The following is a 20,494-nucleotide window of genomic DNA, read 5'->3' as shown; positions in this document are numbered from 1 at the left end:
ATTTTCACTTTTAATCTTTTATTTACTTCTTAAATTTTAACCACAAGATGACTCAGTGGTTGAGTTCAACTGCTTTTGAAAAGAAAGATAATTAACAGAGACTTTAGGTTGCTGACATGAAACTAGCTGTAAGATAATACTGTCATATCCCTGAAAATAATGGCTTTCCTACAGAAGTTAGGAAACCCCATGGGGAAAACCACAAACACTAGATTTGGGTTCAAATCTTATTTCTGGTGTCACTGCTTGTGCGACCTTGGGGACAAGCTACCTAACTTAAATTTTCTATCTGTATAGAGGGTTGGGGAGTGGGGGGCTGGGATTGGACTGATTGGTTTCTAAGATCTGTGGTTCTTCATCACACAAGGACTCAGGACAATGAATATTGGTCCCATGGAAAAATAAGGGGAGGAAAGGACCAGATAGTAGGGAATCTGGGGAGAAGTTTACATGTAATATTTTGATGCAAATCAAATTGGGAAGAGTTAAGAGCAGCTTAAGCAAGTTGTTTACTCTTCCCCAACATCCATCCATCCATTCTCACTTCTCTCAGTGTTGATAGAGTTTTCAGAGGCAAGAAGTCTCATTGCATTATAGGTCGCCCACCTTCTCTGTTGAGAAATAATTTGTTATTAGACCTAGAATGGGAAAAATTCTTCAACAATGGCAGCCAGATCCGGACAAATAAATAGTGAGTCTAGGTTACATCGTCTTCCAAATGCTTTTCATTATCTTGCTTTGACAGAAGACGCTGCCCAGAGACCTAGTTTTTTACAAATGCCCCTTTTCCCTCCCCCTCACTCTCCAAAGGCTACAGCAGGTCATCATGGCTGCAGAAAGATCCATTTCTCTCCCTACTTACCCTACGTTACTCAGCCCTCCAGGAGATCCCAGCACAAGCCTGTTCGTCCAGCAAGTTTGTGATCTTCTGCTGGCAGATCACCAGATCTTAGTTGTGTACGAGTGGCTAAGGAAAACGAAAATCATTCTGCTTCCAGTTACTTAGTTCACCAGTGCCCCACAGTGATGTCATCATTCAGATGCAGAGCTAAGGAAGTCTACAATCCTCTGCCTTGCCTTCCTTCACTCACCGCCCAATGAGCAGCTGTTTCCTAAGCTAAACTTTCTAGAAATCTGATCATATCTAGTTTCAAAATGAGCAAGGGGACATCAACAGAGAAGTAGGAATGTGTTGTTAGAAATAATAATAATAATAAATAAATCTGTGACATATGAAGGTCTGTTCTTTAACTGGAGGCTAGCATGGTGGAACAGAGATAGATTTAAAAAGAGTATGACAGGTAGGTAGTTTGCCCCTTCTTCTCTAGCATCCTGGCACTAGCTCATTTGCTTCTCCTGAGAATCCCAGGACAGCTGACCGCTGAGGGCCAAAGGCCCTTTGAACAAGGCAACACCAGCCACTAGCCTGAGTGTATTATTTTAGCTTAGCCATCTCAAATTGATGATGCCGGTGGTCAGTTGCTTTAGTAGTGAATGATCTGTCTGCCTGCCTCTCTCTATTTATAGTTTGTTTACTTTTTTTATAGTTTCTTTACTTTTTATTGAAGTGTCTCTCTGGATTCTTTTGTTATTAGAGCAGAAACAAGAAATCGTAATTTAATAAAGTTTAGATTGCTATGTCCCTCCATGATTTGACATTGTGTTAACTTCAGCCACACACAATTTAGTACTCACTTCATCTTTTTTTGTGTTCCTCAGTTTCCTCATCTTTAAAATGGAAGTAATAACACTTATACCTCACTGGATTGCTGTGTTAAATGATTTTTTCATGTCATGCAACTAGCATAGTGCCAGAGGTATAAGCTGGTCAGTTTTTTATCCCCTATACCAGTGAGTCAAACTCAAATAGAAGCAGATTTATGTTGGCCACATATTGCCTTAGCAAGCCTCATAGTTGTACTGTTTTGTATATATCAAAGTATTAAATAAATCATAGGAGCATATTTCAGAAAGAATCTCTAGACTGGCCTCAAGGTAATGACTTTTTCAGCCACAGCCATTCTTAAACACTGTCAAAAAAAGAAAGGCACAGAATCTCACTTTTGGAAGGATTCTCAGAGCCATCACATCTAGACCAAATGGGAAATCTCCTCAGACTATAGCATACCCAAGGTTTTATCTAAATAATCTAAATATCTCCCAGCTAGCCCATTCTCATTTTGGGAAAACACTGATTGTTAGGAAGTTTTAATTTACATAAATCCTAAATTTAACCTATGCAACTCCCATTGTAGAAAGATTGAGGTTTGCATAAGAGGAGAATTACTGATTCACAGATCTTTGAAGTATTAAAGCATGCATTATTATTAGAGCACGAGTTTCATGAGGTTGGGGCTATCCAGTGTTAAGCACAATTTTATGAGGCACAGCAGACATGTAGTAACTACTTAATTCAGCAAATATTAAATACCTGCTATGTGCATACAAAGGTAAAATATAAACTCTCTTTTGTCAAAAAATTTAAGCATTTGTCATGGCAGAGTACTATTGTACAAGATAGGGTATAGGGGGTTATACTTGTGATTTCATTGATATGGAGAACTACCTTGATCCATGCAAATAGACACCTTCTCTACAATTTATAGTCTCGGAGAGGTGTCTAGGATACTAGTGATGAGGGTTAGGGTCCCTTTAAGATTCCTTTCTAATTGCCCAACCCATGGCTGGAATATCCAGGCCCAGCCCTCACCATTATCAGCTCAGCTTCCCCCAGACCTCACCTGATCTGAGCTAACTGAAAAGCCTGCCGAGAATTTAGGGGTACTGCCCATCATATATAAAAAGGGCCGAGCGGGAGCCCTCTTTGCTGGAGCCTTCCCAGCCAACACATGGTATCCTTCCAGCCATGTAGGGTTCCTGCCCGCCCAGCGGCCACCTTTGGCCCTGGCGTCTTCCTAACTTAACTTTACTTCCAAATTCCTACAATAAACCTTTTTATTTATCAATCTAGGTTTTCAGGCCTGTAAATTCATCTTACAGAGGACACTGCACCTCATGGGATTATTATCTATGCGCTGAGAAGCTTTTATTGCAGCCTTAGCAATTTGCTCATATATTGTCATGGTATAATTAATCTGTTCTGAATTCTCTCCATATCAACCTTCACCAGCTAAGTGCTCAAAAGTGAATTTTGTGTTAACTATTTCCAAATTGCATCTGACTTGGATTTTACATGATTCATGAAACTCCGCAAGCCATAACAAATTTTGTCCAGGTTTTAGATATGTCCTTACTATGGATTTCCAATCATTTGGGGTTAGGACTTCATAAGACAAACCATCTAATAACATTTTAACATAAGCTGATGTAGCCCCATAAAGGGTACAACTTTTTTTCAAATCTTTAATTTTATTCAAATCTAAAGGTGCATATCCTCTCCTTTTTTGACCTACAGAGTCAATATCTTCAATCACAGGATATTCATGTATAAAATCACTTATATCCTGTCCTTCTCTCTTAGCTTTAGCCAATGCTTTTTCTAATCATGCCATAGGTTTAGGCTGCTTTACAGGTGATTCTGTTTGTATTTCGGCCTCTTCCCCTCCTCCTTCTTGCTCCACCCCTGAAGGGTTAATTGAGGGAAGATATGGGAAATGCTCCTGTTGCTCAGAATTGTACTTAACTTCATTGTTATCTGATTCATCCTTTTCACCTAGTTTAGTTGACACTTCCCCATTTTGCTCCTCCTTCTCTTCCTTTAGAATAACATTTTTTAAAGCCATTTGGATTAAATTGTAGGTATGAAGTGTATCTTTGGAAATTGAGTTTGGTCTGGAACCAAAGGGCAAAATGTCAGAAAGGCAATCGTAGTGTTCACCTAATTGCTTTCCTACAAATTCCCATTCATCTGGATCCAATTCTTCTTCCAGAGAAAAACAAGGACATATGACCTTCACAGTTTTTAAAAGTTCAGTAATCTCCAAAATTATAATCAATCCTTGGCTTTTCATAACCTTGATGATGCTCTCTAAACATTTTCCTTGAACAGAAGGCGGTTGCCCCATTTCACTATAAGAGATTGCTGGTTTAGCCCTTAACAAGTTAAGTTCCTCATTTATCTATTAGAACTCTCACTTAATCTTTAACAAAGTTTCCTTGTTACTCATGGTTCTGGGTCAGAGAGACTGAGATCTGGATCGGAGGCTTTTCCACTGGAATCAGGATCGTGTCTGTCCCTGTTCAGGTGCCAAATTGCAATGGTCTGGGTCTAGCTCCTCTGAAGGGCTCAGAATAAGTCCTTGTCAGGATAAGCAAGAGTCCTTGCCCCACATTGTGGATGCCAATATGTAACGTGCTGTTGTCTCCAGAAGCTGCTGATCGCTCTCTGGGAGGAGATATGCTGTGTCAATTCAAATCTCTCGGACAGATTCTTCTGCCGACTTCCCTTCCTGCAGAGAGCAGCCTCAAGTCTCATCCAGACAAAACTCTGTCTCTCCTCCAGAGCTGCCTTCTTTTATCCTCCCAGAGAATGGGCGTGGGATAATCCAAGGGCTTCTGGGAAAAATTACTTCAACCAATGAACTTGCTCCTCCTAAGCATGCAAGCTCTTCCCCAGGAATTCACAAGTAAAACTCCCAGTAGAGGCCGGAATTAGAGAATTGTCAAGTACTGACTTAGCACTTAGTAAGAACCTAATATCTCATTATCTCATTAGCACTTAGTAAGAACCTAACAGTTAGTGAAGCATTTAATGTTCTTTCTTTTGATCCTATAGGCAATAGGAAACAACTGGAATTTCTGAGAGGAAAGTGTTATAGTCATTGTTGGATTGATATGTTCCTTTTGGAAGTACCTAATTACTACCTGGAAGTCTACCCTTTTCTTTCTCCAAGTTACTTATGGGACAATAAGAAAAGAAAAACAATTATTATTTCAATAAGGTACACTATTGTTTCCAGGTTTCCTCAACAGTAGAGGACACTTTGCAAATCCTCAGACTGTGCTGCCTATGACTTTAATTCTTTTATTAAATCAGGAAGTGGGGAAGGGAGGAAGAACAGAAAGAAGGGATGAATCCAGTATTCTTTTTATTATTCCAGTATCTCCTGTCAGTCACTGGTTGACTATCAGAAAGCATTGGACTAATCTATTAACTATAACAACCACTTAAAATCATCTCAGGTTCATTCAGTGCTGAATATTAGTTTGTTGAGCCAATGATGTTAGTGGCAACAAGGAGAGAGAGGTCTTCTCTCAGATCACTTCTATGTTTTGATTCAATTTTTATGTACACCATAACTCTCCTTCTTCATACATTTCCCCTTTCTCTTCCCTAACTAGCACAAAGAATTAAAATGATTTAAATATGTAGTTTGATATTTATTTTCCCTTCCCTTTTCCCTTCCACTCTTCCTTTTTCACCCTTCCCCTTCTCCCCTTCTCCTTCGCTTCCCCCTTCCCTTCTTTCTTCTTTCCTTCCTCTCTTCTTCCCCCTTTTCTCTTTCTTTCTTTCTTTCTTTTCACAAGATCTCAGCTATAAAGTTACTACACACATCCCTAGTGACAACCAACAATCTCTTCAATAATGACAATATGGTATTCCAACATATAGAAATGAATGTAATAACTGTTTACAGGGCATACAAGTAAATAAAGGGTATCCCAAAAGTCTTAGTGTGGTTTTAAGACTTAATAGTTTAGATCTGTACCAAGACTTATGGGACATCTTATACACATTTGTGTTTATAAAAGGCAATTATTATAAATTCCTATAAATGGGTTATGAATTGTGCAAAGAAAAAGTGTTGAGTCATGTTAATTTTAAAGAGGTAGTTTTAAAAATTTCTTATTAAACATAATGCTTGTATGCATTAAACATAATGTTTTATATGGATATTTTTTAAAAATCTCTTATTAAACATGTTTGTATGCCATGCTACTCCCCAAATCAATGTGTTTGGGGGAAAACAGATTAGTGAACATATGCTAAGTCCCCATCCAATGCAAAGTTTCTCTCCCTTGTTATATCCTAAGACAATACTCAAATCCAATAGATAAAGGATAATGAATCCACTGATATTTACTACACATTTTGCTATTGCTGGTTAGTCAATTTTCAGTCCAACTCTTTCTGACTTCATTTAGAGTTTTCTTGTCAAAAGAAAATGGAGTGGTCTTCCATTTCCTACAGCTCATTTTGCAGATGAAGAACTAAGGCAAACAAGATTTTTTTAGGTCCTAATTGAAATTTTTTAAAAAGGCAGAGGGAAAAAGGACAAAGAAGGGAAATAAAGAAATAAAATATTTTCTGCAATATTCTATGTGTCAAGGGGATTTTCAATCTAATTCTTAATTCCTGATTTTCTACCATAATGGAAAAACTGTCACTTCATCATCATCATCACCACCACCACCATCATCACTAACATTTATGTGGCATTTCAAGGTTTGCAAAGCACTTTACATATATGTTCTCATTTGATTTCACAGCTTTAATGATAAATATTCAAAGTACAGCCTCATCAGCGTGAGGCAACTAGGTAAATACAGGAGCGAGTGCTACCTAGAGTTAGGAAGATTCAACCTCAAACACTTACTAGTGGTGAAACTTAATCTGTCTGTTTTCTGTGCTATAAAATGGGGATAATAACAACATCCACCTCCCAGAGATCAAATAAGATAATTATAAAGTGCCTAGCACATAGTAGGTGTTGTATAAATGCTTATTCCCATTCCTTCCTTTTCAGCCATTTCTTGTGGTATATTTGAAAATTACTGAAACTTTTTACCTCAGCTCTGAAGTATGATGGTGCAGCTATAACTCCTGTTCCCAGGGGCACAATGGTTATACTGCTTCATATGGTCTCTGTTAGTTTGTCTCTCCCTAGGTATATTATCTACATCCAATGGATTCCTTTAAAACCTCCAATCTGGGAACTGTGCTCATAAACAGCCCACTGAGAAATATATTCTAGAGAAAGCGAACCAATGAATAATATTCTTTTAGCCCCAGGCATTATGGTAAATGAAGTTTCACGTTGACATTTCCATTACACAGAAAGATTTAACCTTATTGACTAATGCCTCAAAGTACAATTTAGCCCAATTTTTCCCACTAGGAGCACATGAGGTTAAGAAGATGATCGCCTCTTTCTAAACATCAGCAGGTAGAAGGGATGCTGAATAACTCTCCTTCCCTTTTTGCAAGGGACAATTTCTTGTACTCTCTTGGTGCAGCAAATAATTCTCGTGCCCCTGCTCACAGAATTCCATTTTCAGCATTTTTAGGCAAGGATAGAAAAATGATGTACTGGAGAAAAGGAAAAGGGAATGTAACATGCTCTCAGAGTCTTATCCAGTTAGTTTCATTCACAAGTTTGGTTTAGCTCTGCCTAGGACCAGAGAGGTAGTCCAGATGTCACTCCCACTGGCAGTGACTCCAGAGATCTCAGGAAGAAGGTAATACCTTCTTGAGTGATTAGCACCACTCCTTGCTCAATAGGATCGAGTGTTCAGCCTATTAGAGGAGGAGGAGGGGCTCAGATTTCTGAGCTCTTTTTTACAAGAAACATAGAAAGAGGTTGGGAGATCTACTTAAAATATATCTTCTACAGCCAAGCAACAATATACCCGTGAATATTGTTTACTACATGTAACAATGTAAATGGAAAGAGCAACATTGTTTTAAGAAAATCAAAAGTGAATCTGGTGAAATTATAAACATGACTCAAAAGAAGATATATAAAAAAGCAACATCAAGACTATGTAATGCTCAATTCTGATGGACTTGATTCTTTTCAACAATGAGGTGGTTCAAGGCAATTCTACAGACCTGTAATGGCTAGAGCCATCCACATCCAGAGAGAGAACTATGGAGGCTGAATGTGGATCAAAGCATAGTATTTTCACTTTTTTGTTGTTGTTTGTTTGCTTGGTTTTTTTTTTTTCTTTCCCTTTTGATCTGATTTTTCTTGTGCAATTTAATGAATATGGAAATATGTTTAAAAGAATTGCACATTTAGTCTATATTGGATTGCTTGCTATTCAGAAGGGGAGTAGGGAAAAAGAAGGAGAAAAATTTGGAACACAAGGTTTTGCAAAGGTGAATGTTGAAAACTATACTTGCATATATTTGGAAGAATAAAATATTATTAAAGAAAAAAAAGAAAGGTTATAAGAAGACTTTCCCATAACACATATCTCCTTGAGGATGTGGGAAGAACCATGTTTTATATATTGTGTATATTTCCAGAGTGTTTTTAATGCTTTGATCAGTTATGCTGATTCTTGTATTTTTCCTTTTAGTTTTCTATCTTTAGAAATACTATTTCTTAAAATATGGAATAGGTATTTAGCCTGGGCATTCCTCAAGTTATATTAGTCTTGACCTTGCATTTGGATTTCTTTCTCTTTTTTTTTTTTTTAAAACATTTTAAGTTAATATTTATTTTTTAACAGTCATTTCTTTTTAAATTTTGAGTTCTAAATTCTCTCCTTTCCTCCCACCTCCTTCAATATTTGTTACTGGTCCCATTAGTCAGGTCTGTAATTTGAATGGTTCTTTTTCTTACTCATGAGCATCTCCTCGTGCTTAGATTGCTAAAGGGACTGTTTTCATGAAAACAATTATGATTTGCCTAAATGGAGAGAAAAGGGGGGAGGGGGAATTGAACAGTTATTTAAAATTTTATTTTTATTAACTAGAAAATCTACAAATTCAAACAATTGTAAGAATGATTGTAATGTGGATCATCACATCTTCCTTGGAATTGAGAAAGGAAAAGGGATATAGAATGATAGAATGATGGACTTGAAATCAGGAAGAACTGAATTTGACTCAGATATTTATTACTGTTGTGAATAATACTTCTCTGAATTCCAACTTCTTCATCTGTAAAATGGGGATAATATCTTCAGCTTTAAAATATCCTTTAGGGTTGTTGGAAGCTTAAAGGAAATAATGTATACTTTGCAAAATTTCAAATGCTATATGAGTGTCATTGTCATACCATGTACATTAAAATACAACAGCAAAAGTATAACTTATGGGGACAGTTATGTTCTGGAAGGATGGTTAGGGAACAGAGCAAATGGCAATGAATGGGGCACAAACAAATAAACATTTAGAGGCCAAAAAGTAATGAATAGTGGAAAACTAACAAGGTCAGCAACAACAATAAAAGAAAGCATATAAGACCTTCCCATCACACATACCTCCTTGAGGATATGGGAAGAGGCATAAGTGCTATACATTGCACATATTTTCAAAGTGTTTTCAATGCATTGATCAGTTATGCTGATTTTTAAATTTTTCCTTTTATTTTTCTATCTTTATAGATATTATTTTTTTATTTAGAATATATGTTCAGCCTGGGCATTCCTCAAAATATATTAAACTTGACCTTGAGTTTGGATTTCTTTCTTTTTTAAAAAACATTCTAATTTAATATTTATTTTTAACAGTCTTTTCTTTTTAAATTTTGAATTCTAAATTCTCTCCTTTCCTCCCACCTCCTTCAATATTTGTTACTGGTCCCATTAGTCAGGTCTGTAATTTGAATGATTCTTTTTCTTATTCATGAGCACCTTCTCATGCTTAGATTGGTAGAGGTACTGATTTCATGAAAACAGATAAGATTTGCCTAAATGGAGAGAAAAGGGGGGGCAGGGAATTAAACAGTTATTTTTAGCATTATTTTTATTAACTAGAAAATCTACAAGTTCAAACAATAGTAGGAATGGTTGTAATGTGGGTCATTACATCCTTCTTGGAATTGAGAAAGAAAAGAGTAGCACAGGGGATAGAGAATAATGGACTTGAAATCAGGAAGAACTCTATTTGACTCAGATATTTATTACTGCTGTGAATAATACTTCTCTGAATTTCAATTTTTTCATCTGTAAAATGGGATAATCTTTAATTTTAAGAATATCCTTCAGGGTTGTAAGAGGCTTAAAGAAAATAATATATACACAGTACTATGCAAAATTTCAAGTGCTATATTTGTTTCAGCTGTCATACCATTCTCATTCAAATACAACAGCAATGGTATAATTGGGGGGGCAATCATGTTCTGGAAGGATGGCTAAGGGACAGAGCAAATGGCAAAGAATGGGGCACAAGCAAATGAACATCTAGAGACAAAAAAAGAATGAATGGTGGAAAACTAACAAGAATACAGTAACAACAATAGCTACCTACCTTCTTTCCAGTGGAAAATCTCTCAAAAGTACAGGATGAGAACAAAGTATAGGATGGTTTAACAACTCATTCCCATAACTTCATCATTCTAACTGTGCCAGTGGCTAAACTCTGCCTCAACAATATTGAGGGTTAGGATAAGTTTAAACGATATGCTCATTTCACTTAGCATCAGTTCATGTAAGTCTCTAGGCCTTTCTGAAATCATCATGTGGATTGTTTCTTATAGAACAATAGAACTATCATATTCATATACCATAACCTCTTCAGCCATTCTTCAATTGATGGGCATCCACTCAGTTTCCAATTTCTTGCCATTACAAAAACGGTTGCCACATACATTTTTGCACATGTGGGTCCCTTGTCCTCCTTTAAGTTTTCTTTGGACTATAAGCCCAGTAGAAACACTGCTGGATCAAAGGATATGCACATTTTGATGGATCTTGAAACTATGATAGCATAGTTCCAAAATGCTCTCCAGAATGTTTGGATCAGTTCACAACTCCACCAACAATGTATTAGTGTCCTAGTTTTTCCACATCTCCTTCAACATACATCATTATCTTTTCCTGTCAACTTAGCCAATCTGAGAGGTGTGTAGTGGTATCTCAGAGTTTGTCTTAATTTGCATTTCTCTGATCTGATCAATAATGATTTAGAGCATCTTTTCATATGACTAGAAATGGTTCCAATTTCTTCATCTGAAAATTGTCTTTTCATATCCTTTGACCATTTATCAATTGGAGAATGGCTTGAATTCTTATAAATTTGAGTCATTCTCTATTTATTTTAGAAATTAGACCTTTATCAGAACATTTGAATGTAAAAATGTTTTCCCAGTCTATTGCTTCCCTTTTAATTTTCTCTGCATTAGTTTTGTTTGTACAAAACCTTTTTAACTTAATATAGTCAAAATAATTTATTTTTTGATCAATAATGATCTCTAGTACTTCTTTGGTCACAAAATTCTTCCTCTTCCATTGATCTAAGAGGTAAACTATCCTATATTCTTCTAATTTATTCATAATATCATTCTTTATGTCTAGATCATGAACTCATTTCAACCTTATCTTGGTATATGGTGTTAGGTATGGGTCAATGTCTAGTTTCTGCTATACTAGTTTCCAATTTTTCCAGTTTTTGTCAAATAGTGAGTTCTTATCCCAAAAGCTAGAGTCTTTGGATTTGTCAAGTACTAGATTGCTACAGTCATTGACTATTTTGTCTATTTCTTAGCTAGTACCAAATAGTTCTGATGACTGCTGCTTTCTAATACAGTTTTAAGTCTGGTACAGCTAGGCCACCTTCATTTGCATTGTTTCTCATTAATTCCCTTGAAATTCTTGACCTTTTGCTATTTCAGGTGAACTTTGTTATTTTTTTTTAGGCCTATGAAATAATATCTTTGATATGGCACTGAATAAATAGATTAATTTAAGTAGTATTATCATTTTTATCATATTCACTTGGCCTCCCCATGAATACTTGATATTTTTCCAATTGATTAATCTGACTTTATTTGTGTGGGAAGTATTTTGTAGTTGTATTCATATGGTTTAGAACTTTTTCTTGACGACAATAAGTTCATGTAATGAACTATTTTATAAGAGAATTATTGAGTTTTATTCTGTAATGAACAGCAGGGCATTTGATTGCTCAATATTGGCAAAGAAATACAGTGAAAAAACAGGGTTAAGGAATAAAACCTAAAACCTCATGTCCAAAATGTAATAAAGGTTTCCACTGGGCTTCAGAATGTAAATCGGCTCAGGGAAATGGGAGGCAGGACTCAACTCCAGGGCCCCAAGCACAAAACACTTTGATGGGGGAAGGAGATTGCAATTAGGATTAATAGATTTATATGCTGTAGGCGGGATTGATATGTCTTATTTATATGCAGGACTACTGAAATATTTCTTGGAGAGTTGAATCCTGTCCCCATCCAGCCTACAGAGTCCTTGCCTCCACACATAGTAGGCTTGACAATTTCATCCCCTTAGAGTACTTATAAGACAGTATCCATCTATATCCTGATCTGGGAAACTAGGGAACAAGTTACTAATATCCCAGTCAGTAATATAGGTAGACAACATGTGATCTATCATCAAGAAGAAATAGCAGTATCAGGCCTCCTGATATACACTTTTGATATGCAATTTGATGATATTTACTCAGATTTTGACTCTCAGCAACAGAATCCTGGAATATTCTGGAGGGCATCTGTTATAGCTGATCATCCTATGCTCCCTATTTATGTAAATAGTATACTATTGAAGGGGTTGGTTGTTATAGGTGCAGATCTCACAGTTATTAGAAGCGCCAGCTGGCCCAGTCAATGGTCAAACACCCATATTCCTGGTATAGGTGGATCCACGTCAGCTGAACTTAGTGCCATCCCTTATGAAAAACTGAAAATAAAACAGGAGTCTTTACCCCATTTGTTTTTTGTTTGTTTGTTTGTTTGTTTGTTTTTTGAGGCTGGGGTTTAGTGACTTGCCCAGGGTCACACAGCTAGGAAGTGTTAAGTGTCTGAGGTCAGATTTGAACTCGGGTCCTCCTGAATTCAAGGCTGGTACTCTATCCACTGTGCCACCTAGCTGCCCCCTCCCATTTGTACTTAAAGGAATCAATTTGTGGGGATGAGACATTTTACAGCAGCTGGGATTACAATTGAGTACCTTGGCTTTTTAGGCAGGGCTGCTGTTGAAGGCCTGCCAGCTCTTACACTTATCCCCAACCAATGGAAAGTGAACACATCTGTGTGGGTAGAATAGTGGTCTTAACCAGTGAAAAAATCTGGGCTTTATCGGATATAGTAGAAGAGCAACTTGACCAAGGGCACTTACAATCCTCTCTGAGCCTTTGGAACTCCCCTATATTTGTTATAAAAAAAGAAATCTAGGAAATGGAGGATGTTAACCAACCTGAGGAAAGTATAGACAGAGAGAAACAGATTCAGAGATTGAGAGACACACAGAGAAACAGAGATATACTTATGGAAATAGAGAGACAGAGAGAGAAATAGAGACACAGAGAAAGATAGATTCAGACAGACAGAGACCCACAGAAACAAAGACAGACAAATAGAAAGAGATAGAGAAGAGCAGGAGACACACAGATAAACAGAGAGAGAGACAGATGTTAAAAACAGAGAAATTAGACATTTTAAATGACTTTCAGAAATTAATTGGACATATCCAATGGATGTGTCTAGTATTAGGTTTAACTACTCATCAGCTACAACCATTGTATGACATCTTAAGGGGAGACACTGCTTTGGATTCCCCGTCAGCTTACAAAAGGAGCCCAAGAAGCTCTGAGGGAGGTTGAACTACCTTTATCTAATGTAGTTGAGAGAGTCACCCAAAAACCCTTGGAAATATTGGGTTTTTCTATAAAAGAAACACCTAGAGCAGTCCTCCATTAAGGAGACAATGTAATCGAATGGGTGCCCATCCCTGCACCACCAGAGCAAAGCCTGATTCCTTACCCAGTGCTTATAGCTAGAATCTTATTAAAGGCCATTAAATAAGTAACACAATTATCTGGGATAGGACCCAACAAGATATATACCTTTTCTAGCAATGTACAAATTAATGTATGCTGTGAAACCAATCCCAAAGTAGAAAATTTTACTGGCCATGGCTCCATATTGTGCGTGTGGGTCCCCTTTAAGGATAGCCTGGCTATTGCATAATTGAAGAAAAGGTTTCTAAGATCCCTCTTAAAGGACCAACTATCTTTACACATGCAACCAAACATAACCTCTATGATTTACATTCTCCTGATTTTGTTATAAAAAAATTAGTCAGAACTTCCTTTCAGTTCATGCAATAGAATGAGTTATATGCAATTATGCTAACCATTACTTATTGCCCAGGATTCAGCTTATTCAGTAGGTGTGGTACAAAGAATTGCTACAGCCCAGATAAAATTTGTAGCTTCTAACATATTTCAGCTTTTTAAGAAACTTCAGGAGCAAGTGTGAAGCCATCTATGTAAGCATTACCTCTTTCATATTCCTTCTCATATTGCTCTTCCTGGACCTATTTTTTATGGAAACTCAGCAGATCGCCTTCTCATCTTGTTAGCCAAAACTTTTCTATTTCAGGCCACCCAAGAATATTATTCTAAATATCATCAGGCTGCACAAGTTTTATATCTGCAGTTTGGGATAAAAAAAGAAGAAACTAGGAGTGTAGTAAAAGCCTCTACAACTTGCCTCCCTTTCCATGCTCTTATACTACCTCCAGGGAATAATCATCATGGTTTGAGGTCCAAGAAGATTTGGCAGACCCATTATAAATTCTTTGGCCATCAGTTTTTGTTTTTTGGTTTTTTTTGCTAAGACAACTGGGGTTATAAGTGACTTGCCCAGGATCACACAGCTAGGAAGTGTGAAGTGTCTAAGGCCACATTTGAACTCAGGTCCTCCTGACTTCAAAGCTGGTGTTCTATTCACTGTACCACCTAGCTAACCAGGCCATCAGTTTTTTATCCATGTTGCTATGGATACCTTCTCAGGATTTACTTTTGCAGTATCAGCAGCAAAAGAGATGACCCAGATAGTCACTGAATTCCTGACACAACCCTTTGCAGTTATGGGTGTGCCACAAGCAATAAAAACAGATAATGGATCTGCATATACTTCTAAACATATCTCACACTTCTGTGCACAGTATTAGATTTCACACACCATTGGCATACCCTTTAACCCACAAGGACAGGCAATAATAAAAGGAACAGAGGCATCAAGATACTCTTCCAAAAACAAACAAAAAAAAAAGGGGGGGGGAGCCATGCGTAATTACAGAGAACTTTAAACTTAGCCATTTACACTATCAATTTTTTGGTTTTTGATGGAGATGCTGGCTCTGGCAGACAAGTTTCATAACCCACCAGAAGAACAGTGTCCAGTGCAAGCAGCTCCAGTATCTGGATAATCACCAGGTGATGTGGAGAGATCTGGAGAGTGGTGAATGGAAGGAACCAGATAGGTTAACTGTTTGGGGAAGAAAGTTTACTTGTGTCTCTACAGATGGAAAAGGAATCCGATGGGTCCAACACGCTGTATCCACCTTATCCATCAGAGAGATAAAAAAAGAGAAGACCTTCAAAACAAAGGAAAAGACCTAGGAAACATCAGGTGCTTCCCTCTCTGACTTTGCCAGCCACTGAAAGAGCATGACTGTTACCACTAGGAGTAGGGCAACTAACTATGCAAGACTTTAAAACCTGAAGGAATCCTTGGATTCCTCAGCACACAAAGTGATGTACAATAGATTGGCTTTGGACTATCTTTTGCTGCTAAAGGAAGTGCATGTAAGGTTGTGAACTCACAACAGGTGGCCACAAACATACGCCACCTATATGAGACGGCTCAAAGAATGAGAGACACAAAATACGTGATTTTCTATATTTTCCTTTTGGGACTCTTGGAAGTCTATTATGTATGATATAACTACTTGCCTGTGTGATTCCTCCCCATGCTGAAACTTGTTATCCACTGTTTTATGTATCTAACTTCTGATGTATACCTGCTCCAATTAAAACAAAAGAATGGGAGAGATGATGAGGGCCACAGGTAGTGGGGAATTCTGGGTAAGACATAAGACCCTCCAGCTCAGTAAGGAACTGCTGACATATCTGGTTTGACTCTCCATCCCACCCCAAGGGTGTCTCGGCCTTCCTTACTATCTCACATGACTTGATTCCTTCCCAAGGTTAACCCTACTTCTGCACAAACAATCCCATTCCATCCCATCTCCAACAGTCATATGTGAGGGGTAATATCTTCCTTTCTTGAATATGTTGGTGAAAACATGCTTCTTCCCTATTAATAACCTCATAATTATATAGATGGGGAGATAAGCGTGCAGGTCAGTGGTTGATATTTTCTGAGTCAACTTTTCTTTTAAGATTAAGATTTTTCTTATATTTCTGGTGTCTTCCACTCTTTATAAACTGGCCCCTCTCTTCCTTCCCAGTTTTATCAACTAACTGCAGCATGAATCTCCTCTACAGTAATAATAGCTAACATTTATTGTGCTTACTGTGTTCCAGGCACTCTGCTAATTGCTTTAAAATTATTGTCTCATAGATTCTCACAACAACTCTGGGAGGTAGATACTATTTTTGTCCCCATTTTACACATGAAGAAACTGAAAGCAATCAACTTAAGTGACTTGCCCAGAGTCATAGTTGGTGTCAGTGGTTGAATTTGGCTAAGTCTTGCTGACTCCAGGTCTAGCACTCTATTCATTATGCCACATTGTTGATTCCATAATTACTTCATCCAATCTGCTTTTCTTATGTTTATTCTCCTCAGTATCATTTTCTTTGTACATACTTCAGATACTGATGTTAGTGTCTAAATGTGGTGAGTCCTGTCTGCTTGATGAAGAAAACAATTTGTTATAATAATTTTTGTAAATCTTTTCCCTTTTTCTTCGGTTTCTAGTTTTCTTTCCATTTTTATCCCTAAATGGTTTTGGAATTTAGGTGAACATCTGACCAAACTTTCATTAGACTAATTTTAGTCTCCCCTTTTTTTTTTCTTTATGAGAAAGTACTGCTCATAATTATCTGTCATCCTTTGTAAGATTTTATGAAGAACTCATCTTAATGCCAGTGTTCTAACCCAGTGTTGCCTTTGGCAGCCATATCTTCCCAATTTGTGGACTAAGGTGCTTTCTGGGCAATTTGGTCTTTTTGCTATAGCAATTTACATTGGTTTCACTTCAAAATCTCATCATACAAAACTTAACCATAAAGAAAATATTGCTACAGCCCAGTAGATGGCCCATTTCAGCAATATTTAAGACAAAAATGATCTGGACAACTTGAAATAAATTCACTACATGACTTAACTTGCAATTTACTTACATTGAATTTCTGCCAACTAGCTTTGAGGGATAGTACTGAAGTCAGAAAAATGTAAAAGTTTTAGGCTTGCTTATACAGGCTTTATTTTAATCACATTAGGTAGTGTTTTTGATCTAAGTTACTAATGACAATAGGGTGAAATTTTGAACAGTGAGAGAAAAATGTTAGTTCAAATATAAACAAGTCAGACATTTTTATAGCACCATCTTTTCTCAAAATTCAGTACTGCATTTCAATATCTGCTCTATTAACAATCAAAATTGCATCTATGCATAAGACATAGGAAAGCTGATCTTGATGTCGTATCCTAATTTCTAGTCCTTTGCTACCACAAAAAGTTACTATATTTTTTGTATAAATATATTTTCCTTTAAAAAAAAATCTCAGATACAGACCTAGTAGTGATATTGCTGTGTCATCGTTGCAGTTTTATAGTTCTTTGAACATGGTTCCAAATTGTTCTCAAGAATGGTTGGATCACGTTACAACTCTATTAACAATTAATGTCTCAATTTTTCTACAGCCCCACCAGCATTTGTCATTGTCCCTTTCTGTTGTTAGCCAGTCTGATAGGTATGAAGTAGTATCTTAGAGTTGTTTTAATTTTCATTTCTCTAATTGAGTTGCGATTCAGAGCATTTTTTTATGTGACTGATATTTCATGAAATAATTGCTTTGATTTCTTCTTCTGAAAATTGTCTGTTCATAACCTCTGAACATTTATCAACTGAGGAATGGCAAGAAGACAATATGTAAATGATTACACATATAAACAAATACACATGTGTATATATACATATGTTTATACTGTATACATATGAAGAGATGATGATGATGATATGATGATGGAAGGTCATCTGAAAGGTGAAAACAGGAGAACTTGGGTAGACCAGGAAAATTATTGCAGAAGATGGGACTTTTAAACTGAATCTTGAAAAGAAGCCAGGAAAATTAAGCAATGAAGTCAGAGTGTTTATCAAAGTTTACTATGTCTAAGTGGAGATTCAAACATAATTTGCTCTCAAGGAGCTCATGTCCTAGTGAAGACAGCACTGTATGGGAAATTTCAGTTTTGAGTCAGATGAAAAGATCATATGGTTTTCAGGATGCTGCAACAAAGCCGATAATGGTAACAGCTAACATTTATACAGTGCCTACTATGGGTCAGGCACTATGCTTTACAAATATTGCCTCATTTGATCCTCAAAACAACTCTCAGAAGTAGGCGCTGCTTGTCCTCATTTTACAGATGAGAAAAATAGGACAGAGAGAGGTCATGATTTGCCTGGGATCACACTGCCAGCAACTATCAAGAACCAATTTGGGACCATTTGACAGTGGCTTTGGTGACAGTGACATTCTGGGTCTGCAGTAGATGCAGATGTGGCACCTGCTGGGGCAGCTGCATCTCCCAGAGAGTGGATCTTCCCAGGATGACTGCTGCAGATACCAGGCTGAAAGCATGTTATTTTAAAGGTTCTACAGTTTAGGATCCTAGACCATCTCCTGCAGGATCTTAAGGAAGATGGTAGGCAAGCTGGTCATGGTGGTTTGATTTGCCTGGATACTGTCTGTTCCCTTCAGAATGTCCTGCTGCTTCAGTAAAACTAGCTTGATACCCTGTGAATAATAGCTCTGTGGCATCTGGTGGGGATGACTGGCATCTTATCCAGAGGAGCTACCTCTCCAGATAATTGGGATAAATGTGAGGGTTGAGCTAGAATCAGGATCTAGCAGGGCTGCCACTGCCAAGTCTTCTGTTCCAATCTGCCTGTTAATGGAAGTTAGGTTGTTAGCACTGGTTGCTGGTAATAAGGATGGAGGACTTTGTAATGATTTCTCAATAATGTTCAGAGAAATTCACTAGAAATCAGTCTAGTGGTTGGGATACTCTATTCCCAAGAGCACACCCTATTCCTAAGGCTCTTTGGACGTTCTTGGTCTGTTTCCATCAGGATGGATCAAGGTGGCTGTGGTGATTGGGTAATGAGAGGTGGGGTAATGGTGATATAGGATAAATGTTGAGTGAGAAGTTGGCTGCAAGCCTAGATAACTGGGAGGATGGTGGTGCCCTTGACAGTGATAGGGAAATCTGTAATGGAGGGAGGATTTAGGGGGTAAATAAATTGTATTAGGCATGTCGAGTTGCAATGCTAAAGGGACATCCAGTTTGGGCTGTGTTATAAGCAAATGGAGATACATGACTATACTTAGAGAGACTAGGACTGCATATATACATCTGTGGATCACTAGTATAGAAATGATAATTGAATCATTGGAGCTGATGAGATCAAGTGAGATAATATAGATTGAAAAGAGAAGGGAGCCCAAGAGATCCTCAGGGTATAACCATGGTTACAAGGCATGAGATAGATTAAGGGGGGAAATAAATTATTGAGTACCATCATATTATTGATGGTGAAAAGAGAAACAATAGTGGGTATACTGACACATTTTACACATAAATATTTCTGTGTGTATTCACAGTATATGAATGTAATGGAATGTTATTGTTCTAGAAGAAATGAGCAGGCAGATTTCAGAAAGTCCTGGAGACACTTACATGAACTGATGAGAATGAAGTAAGCAGAACCAAGAGAACATTGTCCATAGCAACAACAAGTTTATGCAATGATCAGGCTATGATGGATGTGGCTCTTTTCAACAATAAGGTGATTCAGTTCAGATAGAGTTGGCATGGAAAGCACCATGCAAATTCAGCGAGACAAACTATGGTAACTGATTATGGATCAAAAGATATTTTCACCTGTTTTTGTTATTTGCTTGCTTGTTTTTTTCTTTCAAATTCAGTATTCTGTGTCATGACTGAACTATATGTGTTAGATAAAATTATAATTTTATAAGAAAGGAATGAATTCAGGGAGGAGCAAGAAGTAATTTAACTTGTTTTATTAAGCACCCAATGTGTGCCAAACACTGTGGCAAGAACTTTAAAATATCATGTCATTTGATCCACAACAACTCTTGGAGGCAAAAGCTATTATTATCACCTTTTTACAGTTGAGGAAATTGAGTCAGGGGTTAAATGACTTGCCCAGGATCACACAACTGTTAAGTATCTGAAGCCACGTTTGAACTCAGGTTATTTTGACTCCAAACACCATTACTTACTTGCTGAGACTCATCTTTAGACAAAGATTTAGCACTAAATCACATCAGTGCTGTTGTTTGCTTCAGGGAAGGGAGTTAATACATACACAGGATTAATCTATCCTGATGAAATCACAGATCTTTTACATATAGAAGAAGGTAATTTAAAATTTTCAAAGTAGATTTAGGTAATTTTTAAAAAGCGTTAAAAAGCATTGAGTCTCCAAAAAAAAGCACTTTATTTTAAATTCTAAGCATTATACATTGATTACAATTAGCTATGGTCTTTTAAGAAAGGAAAAGAAAAGGTTCATTTTTAATCCCCAGCCACACCTT

General features: G+C 37.1%; 1 protein-coding gene across 4 annotated transcripts in view; it reads right to left on the bottom strand.

Annotated features, from left to right (window-relative positions):
* Positions 1 to 1,031, bottom strand: part of LOC141539547 (galectin-8-like) — a 28,313-nt gene extending 27,282 nt beyond the window's left edge. For all 4 annotated transcript variants that reach the window (XM_074262474.1, XM_074262476.1, XM_074262475.1 and 1 more), the window contains exon 1: positions 863 to 1,031. The gene's annotated coding sequence lies outside the window, so the exon portion shown is untranslated. The remainder of the gene's footprint in view (positions 1 to 862) is intronic.
* Positions 1,032 to 20,494: the final 19,463 nt, after the last annotated feature.

This window comes from Sminthopsis crassicaudata, chromosome 4 (assembly GCF_048593235.1).
Source record: "Sminthopsis crassicaudata isolate SCR6 chromosome 4, ASM4859323v1, whole genome shotgun sequence".
In the NCBI taxonomy this organism is placed as follows: domain Eukaryota; kingdom Metazoa; phylum Chordata; class Mammalia; order Dasyuromorphia; family Dasyuridae; genus Sminthopsis; species Sminthopsis crassicaudata.
This window is presented reverse-complemented; position numbering and strand designations above follow the sequence as displayed.